Source organism: Misgurnus anguillicaudatus, chromosome 2 (genome assembly GCF_027580225.2).
Source record: "Misgurnus anguillicaudatus chromosome 2, ASM2758022v2, whole genome shotgun sequence".
In the NCBI taxonomy this organism is placed as follows: Eukaryota; Metazoa; Chordata; class Actinopteri; order Cypriniformes; family Cobitidae; genus Misgurnus; species Misgurnus anguillicaudatus.
In genome coordinates this window covers 4,853,127-4,870,500 of record NC_073338.2, presented here as the reverse complement: position 1 = coordinate 4,870,500, position 17,374 = coordinate 4,853,127, and the positions used below count along the sequence as shown (strand labels likewise).

Sequence of the window (17,374 nt, the reverse complement as noted above, 5' to 3'; positions counted from 1 at the left end):
CAAGGCATCCAGAGGGAGAACTATGATAGTTTCAATGCCTCGCCAAAAACCTTTTGTCAGAAGTGGGATTTGAACCCACGCCTCCATTGGGAGACCAGAAACCTCACAAACTGAGAAGGTCGAACACCCTTGAGTCTGGCGCCTTAGACCGCTCGGCCATTCTGACACGGTGCTAACGGCCCAAGGCAGATGTTACCGTGTCCAAAGTCATGTCAGTTCTCTGTTCTCCCAACATGTCATGCAATCCATTGTAGCATGTCTGTGTATGTTGATGGTCCAACAGAACATGGTCCGTGTGCGTGACCCCCAAGCCCCAGTGGCCTAATGGATAAGGCACTGGCCTCCTAAGCCAGGGATTGTGGGTTCGAGTCCCATCTGGGGTGCGCTTCAGCAGAGTGGCGCAGCGGAAGCGTGCTGGGCCCATAACCCAGAGGTCGATGGATCGAAACCATCCTCTGCTAAGAGCCCTTTTCTCGAAGGCTTGCATGGCTCCGGCTCTGAGGAAAGGCTGGCAGGACGTTATGCCGTTTCACCGCGATTGGAAAGGCAGTTGTACTATATTTCTTTATTACAAGTTGATTCAAGACACCTGAATCCTTGGCATGGTGCCAACGTTCTTCATCAGAGTGGCCTGCTATGCCAGGGACTGTAGGTTGAGTCGTGCCCGGGCTGCGTTCGAGCAGAGTGGCGCAGCGGAAGCGTGCTGGGCCCATAACCCAGAGGTCGATGGATCGAAACCATCCTCTGCTAGGTGTCCTTTAATTAAAAGCCTGCATGGCTCCGGCTCTGAGAAAACGCTGACAAAACATTACGTCGTTTCACCACGAGTCCTCGTCTTTGGAAAGGCAGCTGTACCTTGTTTCTTAATTACGAGTTTATTCAAGACACCTGAATCCATGGCATGATGCCAACATTCTGCATCAGTGTGGCCTCCTAGGCTAGGGACGGTAGGTGGAGTCGCGCCCGGGGCACGTGTAAGCAGAGTGGCGCAGCGGAAGCGTGCTGGGCCCATAACCCAGAGGTCGATGGATCGAAACCATCCTCTGCTAGGTGACCTTTAGTTAAAAGCCTGCATGGCTCCGAGAAAACGCTGACAAGACATTACGTCGTTTCACAATGAGTCCTCATCTTTGCAAAGGCGGCTGTGCTTTTTTCCTAATTACAAGCCTATTTAAGACACCTGGAGCCTCATTTATAAAGCGCGCGTACGCACAGATTTGATCGTAAAGTGTGTGTCCCCAAAATCCACGGCAAAGGCCATATTTATTAAAACTGTCTTTGACGTGGAAAAGTGCCTAGCGCCATGTCAGGGTCTGAGCAGACGCACGCGCTTTTGCTTGTCCGATCGCTGTAGGTTTTTGGAAATATAAGCCATTTTTGCTGCTCTAAAAGGATTTAAACACTGACAGGCGCTCTTTTATATGTCAGTGGCATTAATTAGGCATCGATTAAAATTCCGCAACTGTTCAGCTGCGCACAATTTCAAGCTCATTTGCGATTTATAGATTTCACGTCTGAAAGTGAGGCGTACGCGTGCTTTCTATGGGTACATTCGTTTTCATGAATCACACGTGCGCGCTTTTGAGAAAGGGGCCTGATCATCAATGCCATGGATGTGGGACATTTCTAGGAGAGAGTCTGAAATTGGCACATTCAGATCCACCCATTGCCAAAGTGATGTTAATGAAAGAATTTATTCAGAGCATGTTGTGGGAAATGAGATTCCTTCCTAGGAGAAACTTTGAAATTGGCCCTTTCAGATATTCCAACTGATGAAAGTGCTTACATTTGAAAACTTGTTGTGAATGAGTCTTGCACCAAGGCATCCAGAGGGAGAACTATGATAGTTTCAATGCCTCGCCAAAAACCTTTTGTCAGAAGTGGGATTTGAACCCACACCTCCATTGGGAGACCAGAAACCTCACAAACTGAGAAGGTCGAACACCCTTGAGTCTGGCGCCTTAGAGCGCTCGGCCATTCTGACACGGTGCTAACGGCCCAAGGCAGATGTTACCGTGTCCAAAGTCATGTCAGTTCTCTGTTCTCCCAACATGTCATGCAATCCATTGTAGCATGTCTGTGTATGTTGATGGTCCAACAGAACATGGTCCGTGTGCGTGACCCCAAAGCCCCAGTGGCCTAATGGATAAGGCACTGGCCTCCTAAGCCAGGGATTGTGGGTTCGAGTCCCATCTGGGGTGCGCTTCAGCAGAGTGGCGCAGCGGAAGCGTGCTGGGCCCATAACCCAGAGGTCGATGGATCGAAACCATCCTCTGCTAAGAGCCCTTTTCTCGAAGGCTTGCATGGCTCCGGCTCTGAGGAAAGGCTGGCAGGACGTTATGCCGTTTCACCGCGATTGGAAAGGCAGTTGTACTATATTTCTTTATTACAAGTTGATTCAAGACACCTGAATCCTTGGCATGGTGCCAACGTTCTTCATCAGAGTGGCCTGCTATGCCAGGGACTGTAGGTTGAGTCGTGCCCGGGCTGCGTTCGAGCAGAGTGGCGCAGCGGAAGCGTGCTGGGCCCATAACCCAGAGGTCGATGGATCGAAACCATCCTCTGCTAGGTGTCCTTTAATTAAAAGCCTGCATGGCTCCGGCTCTGAGAAAACGCTGACAAAACATTACGTCGTTTCACCACGAGTCCTCGTCTTTGGAAAGGCAGCTGTACCTTGTTTCTTAATTACGAGTTTATTCAAGACACCTGAATCCTTGGCATGATGCCAACATTCTGCATCAGTGTGGCCTCCTAGGCTAGGGACGGTAGGTGGAGTCGCGCCCGGGGCACGTGTAAGCAGAGTGGCGCAGCGGAAGCGTGCTGGGCCCATAACCCAGAGGTCGATGGATCGAAACCATCCTCTGCTAGGTGACCTTTAGTTAAAAGCCTGCATGGCTCCGAGAAAACGCTGACAAGACATTACGTCGTTTCACAATGAGTCCTCATCTTTGCAAAGGCGGCTGTGCTTTTTTCCTAATTACAAGCCTATTTAAGACACCTGGAGCCTCATTTATAAAGCGCGCGTACGCACAGATTTGATCGTAAAGTGTGCGTCCCCAAAATCCACGGCAAAGGCCATATTTATTAAAACTGTCTTTGACGTGGAAAAGTGCCTAGCGCCATGTCAGGGTCTGAGCAGACGCACGCGCTTTTGCTTGTCCGATCGCTGTAGGTTTTTGGAAATATAAGCCATTTTTGCTGCTCTAAAAGGATTTAAACACTGACAGGCGCTCTTTTATATGTCAGTGGCATTAATTAGGCATCGATTAAAATTCCGCAACTGTTCAGCTGCGCACAATTTCAAGCTCATTTGCGATTTATAGATTTCACGTCTGAAAGTGAGGCGTACGCGTGCTTTCTATGGGTACATTCGTTTTCATGAATCACACGTGCGCGCTTTTGAGAAAGGGGCCTGATCATCAATGCCATGGATGTGGGACATTTCTAGGAGAGAGTCTGAAATTGGCACATTCAGATCCACCCATTGCCAAAGTGATGTTAATGAAAGAATTTATTCAGAGCATGTTGTGGGAAATGAGATTCCTTCCTAGGAGAAACTTTGAAATTGGCCCTTTCAGATATTCCAACTGATGAAAGTGCTTACATTTGAAAACTTGTTGTGAATGAGTCTTGCACCAAGGCATCCAGAGGGAGAACTATGATAGTTTCAATGCCTCGCCAAAAACCTTTTGTCAGAAGTGGGATTTGAACCCACGCCTCCATTGGGAGACCAGAAACCTCACAAACTGAGAAGGTCGAACACCCTTGAGTCTGGCGCCTTAGACCGCTCGGCCATTCTGACACGGTGCTAACGGCCCAAGGCAGATGTTACCGTGTCCAAAGTCATGTCAGTTCTCTGTTCTCCCAACATGTCATGCAATCCATTGTAGCATGTCTGTGTATGTTGATGGTCCAACAGAACATGGTCCGTGTGCGTGACCCCCAAGCCCCAGTGGCCTAATGGATAAGGCACTGGCCTCCTAAGCCAGGGATTGTGGGTTCGAGTCCCATCTGGGGTGCGCTTCAGCAGAGTGGCGCAGCGGAAGCGTGCTGGGCCCATAACCCAGAGGTCGATGGATCGAAACCATCCTCTGCTAAGAGCCCTTTTCTCGAAGGCTTGCATGGCTCCGGCTCTGAGGAAAGGCTGGCAGGACGTTATGCCGTTTCACCGCGATTGGAAAGGCAGTTGTACTATATTTCTTTATTACAAGTTGATTCAAGACACCTGAATCCTTGGCATGGTGCCAACGTTCTTCATCAGAGTGGCCTGCTATGCCAGGGACTGTAGGTTGAGTCGTGCCCGGGCTGCGTTCGAGCAGAGTGGCGCAGCGGAAGCGTGCTGGGCCCATAACCCAGAGGTCGATGGATCGAAACCATCCTCTGCTAGGTGTCCTTTAATTAAAAGCCTGCATGGCTCCGGCTCTGAGAAAACGCTGACAAAACATTACGTCGTTTCACCACGAGTCCTCGTCTTTGGAAAGGCAGCTGTACCTTGTTTCTTAATTACGAGTTTATTCAAGACACCTGAATCCATGGCATGATGCCAACATTCTGCATCAGTGTGGCCTCCTAGGCTAGGGACGGTAGGTGGAGTCGCGCCCGGGGCACGTGTAAGCAGAGTGGCGCAGCGGAAGCGTGCTGGGCCCATAACCCAGAGGTCGATGGATCGAAACCATCCTCTGCTAGGTGACCTTTAGTTAAAAGCCTGCATGGCTCCGAGAAAACGCTGACAAGACATTACGTCGTTTCACAATGAGTCCTCATCTTTGCAAAGGCGGCTGTGCTTTTTTCCTAATTACAAGCCTATTTAAGACACCTGGAGCCTCATTTATAAAGCGCGCGTACGCACAGATTTGATCGTAAAGTGTGTGTCCCCAAAATCCACGGCAAAGGCCATATTTATTAAAACTGTCTTTGACGTGGAAAAGTGCCTAGCGCCATGTCAGGGTCTGAGCAGACGCACGCGCTTTTGCTTGTCCGATCGCTGTAGGTTTTTGGAAATATAAGCCATTTTTGCTGCTCTAAAAGGATTTAAACACTGACAGGCGCTCTTTTATATGTCAGTGGCATTAATTAGGCATCGATTAAAATTCCGCAACTGTTCAGCTGCGCACAATTTCAAGCTCATTTGCGATTTATAGATTTCACGTCTGAAAGTGAGGCGTACGCGTGCTTTCTATGGGTACATTCGTTTTCATGAATCACACGTGCGCGCTTTTGAGAAAGGGGCCTGATCATCAATGCCATGGATGTGGGACATTTCTAGGAGAGAGTCTGAAATTGGCACATTCAGATCCACCCATTGCCAAAGTGATGTTAATGAAAGAATTTATTCAGAGCATGTTGTGGGAAATGAGATTCCTTCCTAGGAGAAACTTTGAAATTGGCCCTTTCAGATATTCCAACTGATGAAAGTGCTTACATTTGAAAACTTGTTGTGAATGAGTCTTGCACCAAGGCATCCAGAGGGAGAACTATGATAGTTTCAATGCCTCGCCAAAAACCTTTTGTCAGAAGTGGGATTTGAACCCACACCTCCATTGGGAGACCAGAAACCTCACAAACTGAGAAGGTCGAACACCCTTGAGTCTGGCGCCTTAGAGCGCTCGGCCATTCTGACACGGTGCTAACGGCCCAAGGCAGATGTTACCGTGTCCAAAGTCATGTCAGTTCTCTGTTCTCCCAACATGTCATGCAATCCATTGTAGCATGTCTGTGTATGTTGATGGTCCAACAGAACATGGTCCGTGTGCGTGACCCCAAAGCCCCAGTGGCCTAATGGATAAGGCACTGGCCTCCTAAGCCAGGGATTGTGGGTTCGAGTCCCATCTGGGGTGCGCTTCAGCAGAGTGGCGCAGCGGAAGCGTGCTGGGCCCATAACCCAGAGGTCGATGGATCGAAACCATCCTCTGCTAAGAGCCCTTTTCTCGAAGGCTTGCATGGCTCCGGCTCTGAGGAAAGGCTGGCAGGACGTTATGCCGTTTCACCGCGATTGGAAAGGCAGTTGTACTATATTTCTTTATTACAAGTTGATTCAAGACACCTGAATCCTTGGCATGGTGCCAACGTTCTTCATCAGAGTGGCCTGCTATGCCAGGGACTGTAGGTTGAGTCGTGCCCGGGCTGCGTTCGAGCAGAGTGGCGCAGCGGAAGCGTGCTGGGCCCATAACCCAGAGGTCGATGGATCGAAACCATCCTCTGCTAGGTGTCCTTTAATTAAAAGCCTGCATGGCTCCGGCTCTGAGAAAACGCTGACAAAACATTACGTCGTTTCACCACGAGTCCTCGTCTTTGGAAAGGCAGCTGTACCTTGTTTCTTAATTACGAGTTTATTCAAGACACCTGAATCCTTGGCATGATGCCAACATTCTGCATCAGTGTGGCCTCCTAGGCTAGGGACGGTAGGTGGAGTCGCGCCCGGGGCACGTGTAAGCAGAGTGGCGCAGCGGAAGCGTGCTGGGCCCATAACCCAGAGGTCGATGGATCGAAACCATCCTCTGCTAGGTGACCTTTAGTTAAAAGCCTGCATGGCTCCGAGAAAACGCTGACAAGACATTACGTCGTTTCACAATGAGTCCTCATCTTTGCAAAGGCGGCTGTGCTTTTTTCCTAATTACAAGCCTATTTAAGACACCTGGAGCCTCATTTATAAAGCGCGCGTACGCACAGATTTGATCGTAAAGTGTGCGTCCCCAAAATCCACGGCAAAGGCCATATTTATTAAAACTGTCTTTGACGTGGAAAAGTGCCTAGCGCCATGTCAGGGTCTGAGCAGACGCACGCGCTTTTGCTTGTCCGATCGCTGTAGGTTTTTGGAAATATAAGCCATTTTTGCTGCTCTAAAAGGATTTAAACACTGACAGGCGCTCTTTTATATGTCAGTGGCATTAATTAGGCATCGATTAAAATTCCGCAACTGTTCAGCTGCGCACAATTTCAAGCTCATTTGCGATTTATAGATTTCACGTCTGAAAGTGAGGCGTACGCGTGCTTTCTATGGGTACATTCGTTTTCATGAATCACACGTGCGCGCTTTTGAGAAAGGGGCCTGATCATCAATGCCATGGATGTGGGACATTTCTAGGAGAGAGTCTGAAATTGGCACATTCAGATCCACCCATTGCCAAAGTGATGTTAATGAAAGAATTTATTCAGAGCATGTTGTGGGAAATGAGATTCCTTCCTAGGAGAAACTTTGAAATTGGCCCTTTCAGATATTCCAACTGATGAAAGTGCTTACATTTGAAAACTTGTTGTGAATGAGTCTTGCACCAAGGCATCCAGAGGGAGAACTATGATAGTTTCAATGCCTCGCCAAAAACCTTTTGTCAGAAGTGGGATTTGAACCCACGCCTCCATTGGGAGACCAGAAACCTCACAAACTGAGAAGGTCGAACACCCTTGAGTCTGGCGCCTTAGACCGCTCGGCCATTCTGACACGGTGCTAACGGCCCAAGGCAGATGTTACCGTGTCCAAAGTCATGTCAGTTCTCTGTTCTCCCAACATGTCATGCAATCCATTGTAGCATGTCTGTGTATGTTGATGGTCCAACAGAACATGGTCCGTGTGCGTGACCCCCAAGCCCCAGTGGCCTAATGGATAAGGCACTGGCCTCCTAAGCCAGGGATTGTGGGTTCGAGTCCCATCTGGGGTGCGCTTCAGCAGAGTGGCGCAGCGGAAGCGTGCTGGGCCCATAACCCAGAGGTCGATGGATCGAAACCATCCTCTGCTAAGAGCCCTTTTCTCGAAGGCTTGCATGGCTCCGGCTCTGAGGAAAGGCTGGCAGGACGTTATGCCGTTTCACCGCGATTGGAAAGGCAGTTGTACTATATTTCTTTATTACAAGTTGATTCAAGACACCTGAATCCTTGGCATGGTGCCAACGTTCTTCATCAGAGTGGCCTGCTATGCCAGGGACTGTAGGTTGAGTCGTGCCCGGGCTGCGTTCGAGCAGAGTGGCGCAGCGGAAGCGTGCTGGGCCCATAACCCAGAGGTCGATGGATCGAAACCATCCTCTGCTAGGTGTCCTTTAATTAAAAGCCTGCATGGCTCCGGCTCTGAGAAAACGCTGACAAAACATTACGTCGTTTCACCACGAGTCCTCGTCTTTGGAAAGGCAGCTGTACCTTGTTTCTTAATTACGAGTTTATTCAAGACACCTGAATCCATGGCATGATGCCAACATTCTGCATCAGTGTGGCCTCCTAGGCTAGGGACGGTAGGTGGAGTCGCGCCCGGGGCACGTGTAAGCAGAGTGGCGCAGCGGAAGCGTGCTGGGCCCATAACCCAGAGGTCGATGGATCGAAACCATCCTCTGCTAGGTGACCTTTAGTTAAAAGCCTGCATGGCTCCGAGAAAACGCTGACAAGACATTACGTCGTTTCACAATGAGTCCTCATCTTTGCAAAGGCGGCTGTGCTTTTTTCCTAATTACAAGCCTATTTAAGACACCTGGAGCCTCATTTATAAAGCGCGCGTACGCACAGATTTGATCGTAAAGTGTGCGTCCCCAAAATCCACGGCAAAGGCCATATTTATTAAAACTGTCTTTGACGTGGAAAAGTGCCTAGCGCCATGTCAGGGTCTGAGCAGACGCACGCGCTTTTGCTTGTCCGATCGCTGTAGGTTTTTGGAAATATAAGCCATTTTTGCTGCTCTAAAAGGATTTAAACACTGACAGGCGCTCTTTTATATGTCAGTGGCATTAATTAGGCATCGATTAAAATTCCGCAACTGTTCAGCTGCGCACAATTTCAAGCTCATTTGCGATTTATAGATTTCACGTCTGAAAGTGAGGCGTACGCGTGCTTTCTATGGGTACATTCGTTTTCATGAATCACACGTGCGCGCTTTTGAGAAAGGGGCCTGATCATCAATGCCATGGATGTGGGACATTTCTAGGAGAGAGTCTGAAATTGGCACATTCAGATCCACCCATTGCCAAAGTGATGTTAATGAAAGAATTTATTCAGAGCATGTTGTGGGAAATGAGATTCCTTCCTAGGAGAAACTTTGAAATTGGCCCTTTCAGATATTCCAACTGATGAAAGTGCTTACATTTGAAAACTTGTTGTGAATGAGTCTTGCACCAAGGCATCCAGAGGGAGAACTATGATAGTTTCAATGCCTCGCCAAAAACCTTTTGTCAGAAGTGGGATTTGAACCCACGCCTCCATTGGGAGACCAGAAACCTCACAAACTGAGAAGGTCGAACACCCTTGAGTCTGGCGCCTTAGACCGCTCGGCCATTCTGACACGGTGCTAACGGCCCAAGGCAGATGTTACCGTGTCCAAAGTCATGTCAGTTCTCTGTTCTCCCAACATGTCATGCAATCCATTGTAGCATGTCTGTGTATGTTGATGGTCCAACAGAACATGGTCCGTGTGCGTGACCCCCAAGCCCCAGTGGCCTAATGGATAAGGCACTGGCCTCCTAAGCCAGGGATTGTGGGTTCGAGTCCCATCTGGGGTGCGCTTCAGCAGAGTGGCGCAGCGGAAGCGTGCTGGGCCCATAACCCAGAGGTCGATGGATCGAAACCATCCTCTGCTAAGAGCCCTTTTCTCGAAGGCTTGCATGGCTCCGGCTCTGAGGAAAGGCTGGCAGGACGTTATGCCGTTTCACCGCGATTGGAAAGGCAGTTGTACTATATTTCTTTATTACAAGTTGATTCAAGACACCTGAATCCTTGGCATGGTGCCAACGTTCTTCATCAGAGTGGCCTGCTATGCCAGGGACTGTAGGTTGAGTCGTGCCCGGGCTGCGTTCGAGCAGAGTGGCGCAGCGGAAGCGTGCTGGGCCCATAACCCAGAGGTCGATGGATCGAAACCATCCTCTGCTAGGTGTCCTTTAATTAAAAGCCTGCATGGCTCCGGCTCTGAGAAAACGCTGACAAAACATTACGTCGTTTCACCACGAGTCCTCGTCTTTGGAAAGGCAGCTGTACCTTGTTTCTTAATTACGAGTTTATTCAAGACACCTGAATCCTTGGCATGATGCCAACATTCTGCATCAGTGTGGCCTCCTAGGCTAGGGACGGTAGGTGGAGTCGCGCCCGGGGCACGTGTAAGCAGAGTGGCGCAGCGGAAGCGTGCTGGGCCCATAACCCAGAGGTCGATGGATCGAAACCATCCTCTGCTAGGTGACCTTTAGTTAAAAGCCTGCATGGCTCCGAGAAAACGCTGACAAGACATTACGTCGTTTCACAATGAGTCCTCATCTTTGCAAAGGCGGCTGTGCTTTTTTCCTAATTACAAGCCTATTTAAGACACCTGGAGCCTCATTTATAAAGCGCGCGTACGCACAGATTTGATCGTAAAGTGTGCGTCCCCAAAATCCACGGCAAAGGCCATATTTATTAAAACTGTCTTTGACGTGGAAAAGTGCCTAGCGCCATGTCAGGGTCTGAGCAGACGCACGCGCTTTTGCTTGTCCGATCGCTGTAGGTTTTTGGAAATATAAGCCATTTTTGCTGCTCTAAAAGGATTTAAACACTGACAGGCGCTCTTTTATATGTCAGTGGCATTAATTAGGCATCGATTAAAATTCCGCAACTGTTCAGCTGCGCACAATTTCAAGCTCATTTGCGATTTATAGATTTCACGTCTGAAAGTGAGGCGTACGCGTGCTTTCTATGGGTACATTCGTTTTCATGAATCACACGTGCGCGCTTTTGAGAAAGGGGCCTGATCATCAATGCCATGGATGTGGGACATTTCTAGGAGAGAGTCTGAAATTGGCACATTCAGATCCACCCATTGCCAAAGTGATGTTAATGAAAGAATTTATTCAGAGCATGTTGTGGGAAATGAGATTCCTTCCTAGGAGAAACTTTGAAATTGGCCCTTTCAGATATTCCAACTGATGAAAGTGCTTACATTTGAAAACTTGTTGTGAATGAGTCTTGCACCAAGGCATCCAGAGGGAGAACTATGATAGTTTCAATGCCTCGCCAAAAACCTTTTGTCAGAAGTGGGATTTGAACCCACGCCTCCATTGGGAGACCAGAAACCTCACAAACTGAGAAGGTCGAACACCCTTGAGTCTGGCGCCTTAGACCGCTCGGCCATTCTGACACGGTGCTAACGGCCCAAGGCAGATGTTACCGTGTCCAAAGTCATGTCAGTTCTCTGTTCTCCCAACATGTCATGCAATCCATTGTAGCATGTCTGTGTATGTTGATGGTCCAACAGAACATGGTCCGTGTGCGTGACCCCCAAGCCCCAGTGGCCTAATGGATAAGGCACTGGCCTCCTAAGCCAGGGATTGTGGGTTCGAGTCCCATCTGGGGTGCGCTTCAGCAGAGTGGCGCAGCGGAAGCGTGCTGGGCCCATAACCCAGAGGTCGATGGATCGAAACCATCCTCTGCTAAGAGCCCTTTTCTCGAAGGCTTGCATGGCTCCGGCTCTGAGGAAAGGCTGGCAGGACGTTATGCCGTTTCACCGCGATTGGAAAGGCAGTTGTACTATATTTCTTTATTACAAGTTGATTCAAGACACCTGAATCCTTGGCATGGTGCCAACGTTCTTCATCAGAGTGGCCTGCTATGCCAGGGACTGTAGGTTGAGTCGTGCCCGGGCTGCGTTCGAGCAGAGTGGCGCAGCGGAAGCGTGCTGGGCCCATAACCCAGAGGTCGATGGATCGAAACCATCCTCTGCTAGGTGTCCTTTAATTAAAAGCCTGCATGGCTCCGGCTCTGAGAAAACGCTGACAAAACATTACGTCGTTTCACCACGAGTCCTCGTCTTTGGAAAGGCAGCTGTACCTTGTTTCTTAATTACGAGTTTATTCAAGACACCTGAATCCATGGCATGATGCCAACATTCTGCATCAGTGTGGCCTCCTAGGCTAGGGACGGTAGGTGGAGTCGCGCCCGGGGCACGTGTAAGCAGAGTGGCGCAGCGGAAGCGTGCTGGGCCCATAACCCAGAGGTCGATGGATCGAAACCATCCTCTGCTAGGTGACCTTTAGTTAAAAGCCTGCATGGCTCCGAGAAAACGCTGACAAGACATTACGTCGTTTCACAATGAGTCCTCATCTTTGCAAAGGCGGCTGTGCTTTTTTCCTAATTACAAGCCTATTTAAGACACCTGGAGCCTCATTTATAAAGCGCGCGTACGCACAGATTTGATCGTAAAGTGTGCGTCCCCAAAATCCACGGCAAAGGCCATATTTATTAAAACTGTCTTTGACGTGGAAAAGTGCCTAGCGCCATGTCAGGGTCTGAGCAGACGCACGCGCTTTTGCTTGTCCGATCGCTGTAGGTTTTTGGAAATATAAGCCATTTTTGCTGCTCTAAAAGGATTTAAACACTGACAGGCGCTCTTTTATATGTCAGTGGCATTAATTAGGCATCGATTAAAATTCCGCAACTGTTCAGCTGCGCACAATTTCAAGCTCATTTGCGATTTATAGATTTCACGTCTGAAAGTGAGGCGTACGCGTGCTTTCTATGGGTACATTCGTTTTCATGAATCACACGTGCGCGCTTTTGAGAAAGGGGCCTGATCATCAATGCCATGGATGTGGGACATTTCTAGGAGAGAGTCTGAAATTGGCACATTCAGATCCACCCATTGCCAAAGTGATGTTAATGAAAGAATTTATTCAGAGCATGTTGTGGGAAATGAGATTCCTTCCTAGGAGAAACTTTGAAATTGGCCCTTTCAGATATTCCAACTGATGAAAGTGCTTACATTTGAAAACTTGTTGTGAATGAGTCTTGCACCAAGGCATCCAGAGGGAGAACTATGATAGTTTCAATGCCTCGCCAAAAACCTTTTGTCAGAAGTGGGATTTGAACCCACGCCTCCATTGGGAGACCAGAAACCTCACAAACTGAGAAGGTCGAACACCCTTGAGTCTGGCGCCTTAGACCGCTCGGCCATTCTGACACGGTGCTAACGGCCCAAGGCAGATGTTACCGTGTCCAAAGTCATGTCAGTTCTCTGTTCTCCCAACATGTCATGCAATCCATTGTAGCATGTCTGTGTATGTTGATGGTCCAACAGAACATGGTCCGTGTGCGTGACCCCCAAGCCCCAGTGGCCTAATGGATAAGGCACTGGCCTCCTAAGCCAGGGATTGTGGGTTCGAGTCCCATCTGGGGTGCGCTTCAGCAGAGTGGCGCAGCGGAAGCGTGCTGGGCCCATAACCCAGAGGTCGATGGATCGAAACCATCCTCTGCTAAGAGCCCTTTTCTCGAAGGCTTGCATGGCTCCGGCTCTGAGGAAAGGCTGGCAGGACGTTATGCCGTTTCACCGCGATTGGAAAGGCAGTTGTACTATATTTCTTTATTACAAGTTGATTCAAGACACCTGAATCCTTGGCATGGTGCCAACGTTCTTCATCAGAGTGGCCTGCTATGCCAGGGACTGTAGGTTGAGTCGTGCCCGGGCTGCGTTCGAGCAGAGTGGCGCAGCGGAAGCGTGCTGGGCCCATAACCCAGAGGTCGATGGATCGAAACCATCCTCTGCTAGGTGTCCTTTAATTAAAAGCCTGCATGGCTCCGGCTCTGAGAAAACGCTGACAAAACATTACGTCGTTTCACCACGAGTCCTCGTCTTTGGAAAGGCAGCTGTACCTTGTTTCTTAATTACGAGTTTATTCAAGACACCTGAATCCTTGGCATGATGCCAACATTCTGCATCAGTGTGGCCTCCTAGGCTAGGGACGGTAGGTGGAGTCGCGCCCGGGGCACGTGTAAGCAGAGTGGCGCAGCGGAAGCGTGCTGGGCCCATAACCCAGAGGTCGATGGATCGAAACCATCCTCTGCTAGGTGACCTTTAGTTAAAAGCCTGCATGGCTCCGAGAAAACGCTGACAAGACATTACGTCGTTTCACAATGAGTCCTCATCTTTGCAAAGGCGGCTGTGCTTTTTTCCTAATTACAAGCCTATTTAAGACACCTGGAGCCTCATTTATAAAGCGCGCGTACGCACAGATTTGATCGTAAAGTGTGCGTCCCCAAAATCCACGGCAAAGGCCATATTTATTAAAACTGTCTTTGACGTGGAAAAGTGCCTAGCGCCATGTCAGGGTCTGAGCAGACGCACGCGCTTTTGCTTGTCCGATCGCTGTAGGTTTTTGGAAATATAAGCCATTTTTGCTGCTCTAAAAGGATTTAAACACTGACAGGCGCTCTTTTATATGTCAGTGGCATTAATTAGGCATCGATTAAAATTCCGCAACTGTTCAGCTGCGCACAATTTCAAGCTCATTTGCGATTTATAGATTTCACGTCTGAAAGTGAGGCGTACGCGTGCTTTCTATGGGTACATTCGTTTTCATGAATCACACGTGCGCGCTTTTGAGAAAGGGGCCTGATCATCAATGCCATGGATGTGGGACATTTCTAGGAGAGAGTCTGAAATTGGCACATTCAGATCCACCCATTGCCAAAGTGATGTTAATGAAAGAATTTATTCAGAGCATGTTGTGGGAAATGAGATTCCTTCCTAGGAGAAACTTTGAAATTGGCCCTTTCAGATATTCCAACTGATGAAAGTGCTTACATTTGAAAACTTGTTGTGAATGAGTCTTGCACCAAGGCATCCAGAGGGAGAACTATGATAGTTTCAATGCCTCGCCAAAAACCTTTTGTCAGAAGTGGGATTTGAACCCACGCCTCCATTGGGAGACCAGAAACCTCACAAACTGAGAAGGTCGAACACCCTTGAGTCTGGCGCCTTAGACCGCTCGGCCATTCTGACACGGTGCTAACGGCCCAAGGCAGATGTTACCGTGTCCAAAGTCATGTCAGTTCTCTGTTCTCCCAACATGTCATGCAATCCATTGTAGCATGTCTGTGTATGTTGATGGTCCAACAGAACATGGTCCGTGTGCGTGACCCCCAAGCCCCAGTGGCCTAATGGATAAGGCACTGGCCTCCTAAGCCAGGGATTGTGGGTTCGAGTCCCATCTGGGGTGCGCTTCAGCAGAGTGGCGCAGCGGAAGCGTGCTGGGCCCATAACCCAGAGGTCGATGGATCGAAACCATCCTCTGCTAAGAGCCCTTTTCTCGAAGGCTTGCATGGCTCCGGCTCTGAGGAAAGGCTGGCAGGACGTTATGCCGTTTCACCGCGATTGGAAAGGCAGTTGTACTATATTTCTTTATTACAAGTTGATTCAAGACACCTGAATCCTTGGCATGGTGCCAACGTTCTTCATCAGAGTGGCCTGCTATGCCAGGGACTGTAGGTTGAGTCGTGCCCGGGCTGCGTTCGAGCAGAGTGGCGCAGCGGAAGCGTGCTGGGCCCATAACCCAGAGGTCGATGGATCGAAACCATCCTCTGCTAGGTGTCCTTTAATTGAAAGCCTGCATGGCTCCGGCTCTGAGAAAACGCTGACAAAACATTACGTCGTTTCACCACGAGTCCTCGTCTTTGGAAAGGCAGCTGTACCTTGTTTCTTAATTACGAGTTTATTCAAGACACCTGAATCCTTGGCATGATGCCAACATTCTGCATCAGTGTGGCCTCCTAGGCTAGGGACGGTAGGTGGAGTCGCGCCCGGGGCACGTGTAAGCAGAGTGGCGCAGCGGAAGCGTGCTGGGCCCATAACCCAGAGGTCGATGGATCGAAACCATCCTCTGCTAGGTGACCTTTAGTTAAAAGCCTGCATGGCTCCGAGAAAACGCTGACAAGACATTACGTCGTTTCACAATGAGTCCTCATCTTTGCAAAGGCGGCTGTGCTTTTTTCCTAATTACAAGCCTATTTAAGACACCTGGAGCCTCATTTATAAAGCGCGCGTACGCACAGATTTGATCGTAAAGTGTGCGTCCCCAAAATCCACGGCAAAGGCCATATTTATTAAAACTGTCTTTGACGTGGAAAAGTGCCTAGCGCCATGTCAGGGTCTGAGCAGACGCACGCGCTTTTGCTTGTCCGATCGCTGTAGGTTTTTGGAAATATAAGCCATTTTTGCTGCTCTAAAAGGATTTAAACACTGACAGGCGCTCTTTTATATGTCAGTGGCATTAATTAGGCATCGATTAAAATTCCGCAACTGTTCAGCTGCGCACAATTTCAAGCTCATTTGCGATTTATAGATTTCACGTCTGAAAGTGAGGCGTACGCGTGCTTTCTATGGGTACATTCGTTTTCATGAATCACACGTGCGCGCTTTTGAGAAAGGGGCCTGATCATCAATGCCATGGATGTGGGACATTTCTAGGAGAGAGTCTGAAATTGGCACATTCAGATCCACCCATTGCCAAAGTGATGTTAATGAAAGAATTTATTCAGAGCATGTTGTGGGAAATGAGATTCCTTCCTAGGAGAAACTTTGAAATTGGCCCTTTCAGATATTCCAACTGATGAAAGTGCTTACATTTGAAAACTTGTTGTGAATGAGTCTTGCACCAAGGCATCCAGAGGGAGAACTATGATAGTTTCAATGCCTCGCCAAAAACCTTTTGTCAGAAGTGGGATTTGAACCCACGCCTCCATTGGGAGACCAGAAACCTCACAAACTGAGAAGGTCGAACACCCTTGAGTCTGGCGCCTTAGACCGCTCGGCCATTCTGACACGGTGCTAACGGCCCAAGGCAGATGTTACCGTGTCCAAAGTCATGTCAGTTCTCTGTTCTCCCAACATGTCATGCAATCCATTGTAGCATGTCTGTGTATGTTGATGGTCCAACAGAACATGGTCCGTGTGCGTGACCCCCAAGCCCCAGTGGCCTAATGGATAAGGCACTGGCCTCCTAAGCCAGGGATTGTGGGTTCGAGTCCCATCTGGGGTGCGCTTCAGCAGAGTGGCGCAGCGGAAGCGTGCTGGGCCCATAACCCAGAGGTCGATGGATCGAAACCATCCTCTGCTAAGAGCCCTTTTCTCGAAGGCTTGCATGGCTCCGGCTCTGAGGAAAGGCTGGCAGGACGTTATGCCGTTTCACCGCGATTGGAAAGGCAGTTGTACTATATTTCTTTATTACAAGTTGATTCAAGACACCTGAATCCTTGGCATGGTGCCAACGTTCTTCATCAGAGTGGCCTGCTATGCCAGGGACTGTAGGTTGAGTCGTGCCCGGGCTGCGTTCGAGCAGAGTGGCGCAGCGGAAGCGTGCTGGGCCCATAACCCAGAGGTCGATGGATCGAAACCATCCTCTGCTAGGTGTCCTTTAATTGAAAGCCTGCATGGCTCCGGCTCTGAGAAAACGCTGACAAAACATTACGTCGTTTCACCACGAGTCCTCGTCTTTGGAAAGGCAGCTGTACCTTGTTTCTTAATTACGAGTTTATTCAAGACACCTGAATCCTTGGCATGATGCCAACATTCTGCATCAGTGTGGCCTCCTAGGCTAGGGACGGTAGGTGGAGTCGCGCCCGGGGCACGTGTAAGCAGAGTGGCGCAGCGGAAGCGTGCTGGGCCCAT

At 49.3% G+C, this 17,374-nt stretch overlaps 20 non-coding genes across 20 annotated transcripts; 10 read left to right on the top strand and 10 right to left on the bottom strand.

Annotated features, from left to right (window-relative positions):
• Nucleotides 1-54: 54 nt before the first annotated feature.
• Nucleotides 55-166, bottom strand: trnal-caa (transfer RNA leucine (anticodon CAA)). Its single transcript has 2 exons — nt 129-166; nt 55-100 (listed from the first exon to the last, which is right to left on the bottom strand). It is a non-coding gene; the product is annotated as a tRNA-Leu (tRNA).
• Nucleotides 167-310: 144 nt separating this feature from the next.
• Nucleotides 311-383, top strand: trnar-ccu (transfer RNA arginine (anticodon CCU)). The gene has a single exon. It is a non-coding gene; the product is annotated as a tRNA-Arg (tRNA).
• Nucleotides 384-1,872: 1,489 nt separating this feature from the next.
• trnal-caa (transfer RNA leucine (anticodon CAA)) lies at nt 1,873-1,984 on the bottom strand. Its single transcript has 2 exons — nt 1,947-1,984; nt 1,873-1,918 (listed from the first exon to the last, which is right to left on the bottom strand). It is a non-coding gene; the product is annotated as a tRNA-Leu (tRNA).
• Nucleotides 1,985-2,128: 144 nt separating this feature from the next.
• Nucleotides 2,129-2,201, top strand: trnar-ccu (transfer RNA arginine (anticodon CCU)). Its single transcript has one exon. It is a non-coding gene; the product is annotated as a tRNA-Arg (tRNA).
• A 1,489-nt stretch (nt 2,202-3,690) lies between these two features.
• Nucleotides 3,691-3,802, bottom strand: trnal-caa (transfer RNA leucine (anticodon CAA)). The gene is made up of 2 exons: nt 3,765-3,802; nt 3,691-3,736 (listed from the first exon to the last, which is right to left on the bottom strand). It is a non-coding gene; the product is annotated as a tRNA-Leu (tRNA).
• Nucleotides 3,803-3,946: 144 nt separating this feature from the next.
• trnar-ccu (transfer RNA arginine (anticodon CCU)) lies at nt 3,947-4,019 on the top strand. Its single transcript has one exon. It is a non-coding gene; the product is annotated as a tRNA-Arg (tRNA).
• Nucleotides 4,020-5,508: 1,489 nt separating this feature from the next.
• On the bottom strand, nt 5,509-5,620 carry trnal-caa (transfer RNA leucine (anticodon CAA)). The gene is made up of 2 exons: nt 5,583-5,620; nt 5,509-5,554 (listed from the first exon to the last, which is right to left on the bottom strand). It is a non-coding gene; the product is annotated as a tRNA-Leu (tRNA).
• A 144-nt stretch (nt 5,621-5,764) lies between these two features.
• trnar-ccu (transfer RNA arginine (anticodon CCU)) lies at nt 5,765-5,837 on the top strand. Its single transcript has one exon. It is a non-coding gene; the product is annotated as a tRNA-Arg (tRNA).
• Nucleotides 5,838-7,326: 1,489 nt separating this feature from the next.
• Nucleotides 7,327-7,438, bottom strand: trnal-caa (transfer RNA leucine (anticodon CAA)). Its single transcript has 2 exons — nt 7,401-7,438; nt 7,327-7,372 (listed from the first exon to the last, which is right to left on the bottom strand). It is a non-coding gene; the product is annotated as a tRNA-Leu (tRNA).
• A 144-nt stretch (nt 7,439-7,582) lies between these two features.
• On the top strand, nt 7,583-7,655 carry trnar-ccu (transfer RNA arginine (anticodon CCU)). The gene has a single exon. It is a non-coding gene; the product is annotated as a tRNA-Arg (tRNA).
• A 1,489-nt stretch (nt 7,656-9,144) lies between these two features.
• trnal-caa (transfer RNA leucine (anticodon CAA)) lies at nt 9,145-9,256 on the bottom strand. The gene is made up of 2 exons: nt 9,219-9,256; nt 9,145-9,190 (listed from the first exon to the last, which is right to left on the bottom strand). It is a non-coding gene; the product is annotated as a tRNA-Leu (tRNA).
• Nucleotides 9,257-9,400: 144 nt separating this feature from the next.
• Nucleotides 9,401-9,473, top strand: trnar-ccu (transfer RNA arginine (anticodon CCU)). The gene has a single exon. It is a non-coding gene; the product is annotated as a tRNA-Arg (tRNA).
• A 1,489-nt stretch (nt 9,474-10,962) lies between these two features.
• On the bottom strand, nt 10,963-11,074 carry trnal-caa (transfer RNA leucine (anticodon CAA)). Its single transcript has 2 exons — nt 11,037-11,074; nt 10,963-11,008 (listed from the first exon to the last, which is right to left on the bottom strand). It is a non-coding gene; the product is annotated as a tRNA-Leu (tRNA).
• Nucleotides 11,075-11,218: 144 nt separating this feature from the next.
• On the top strand, nt 11,219-11,291 carry trnar-ccu (transfer RNA arginine (anticodon CCU)). Its single transcript has one exon. It is a non-coding gene; the product is annotated as a tRNA-Arg (tRNA).
• Nucleotides 11,292-12,780: 1,489 nt separating this feature from the next.
• Nucleotides 12,781-12,892, bottom strand: trnal-caa (transfer RNA leucine (anticodon CAA)). Its single transcript has 2 exons — nt 12,855-12,892; nt 12,781-12,826 (listed from the first exon to the last, which is right to left on the bottom strand). It is a non-coding gene; the product is annotated as a tRNA-Leu (tRNA).
• A 144-nt stretch (nt 12,893-13,036) lies between these two features.
• Nucleotides 13,037-13,109, top strand: trnar-ccu (transfer RNA arginine (anticodon CCU)). The gene has a single exon. It is a non-coding gene; the product is annotated as a tRNA-Arg (tRNA).
• Nucleotides 13,110-14,598: 1,489 nt separating this feature from the next.
• trnal-caa (transfer RNA leucine (anticodon CAA)) lies at nt 14,599-14,710 on the bottom strand. The gene is made up of 2 exons: nt 14,673-14,710; nt 14,599-14,644 (listed from the first exon to the last, which is right to left on the bottom strand). It is a non-coding gene; the product is annotated as a tRNA-Leu (tRNA).
• Nucleotides 14,711-14,854: 144 nt separating this feature from the next.
• On the top strand, nt 14,855-14,927 carry trnar-ccu (transfer RNA arginine (anticodon CCU)). Its single transcript has one exon. It is a non-coding gene; the product is annotated as a tRNA-Arg (tRNA).
• A 1,489-nt stretch (nt 14,928-16,416) lies between these two features.
• On the bottom strand, nt 16,417-16,528 carry trnal-caa (transfer RNA leucine (anticodon CAA)). The gene is made up of 2 exons: nt 16,491-16,528; nt 16,417-16,462 (listed from the first exon to the last, which is right to left on the bottom strand). It is a non-coding gene; the product is annotated as a tRNA-Leu (tRNA).
• Nucleotides 16,529-16,672: 144 nt separating this feature from the next.
• Nucleotides 16,673-16,745, top strand: trnar-ccu (transfer RNA arginine (anticodon CCU)). Its single transcript has one exon. It is a non-coding gene; the product is annotated as a tRNA-Arg (tRNA).
• Nucleotides 16,746-17,374: the final 629 nt, after the last annotated feature.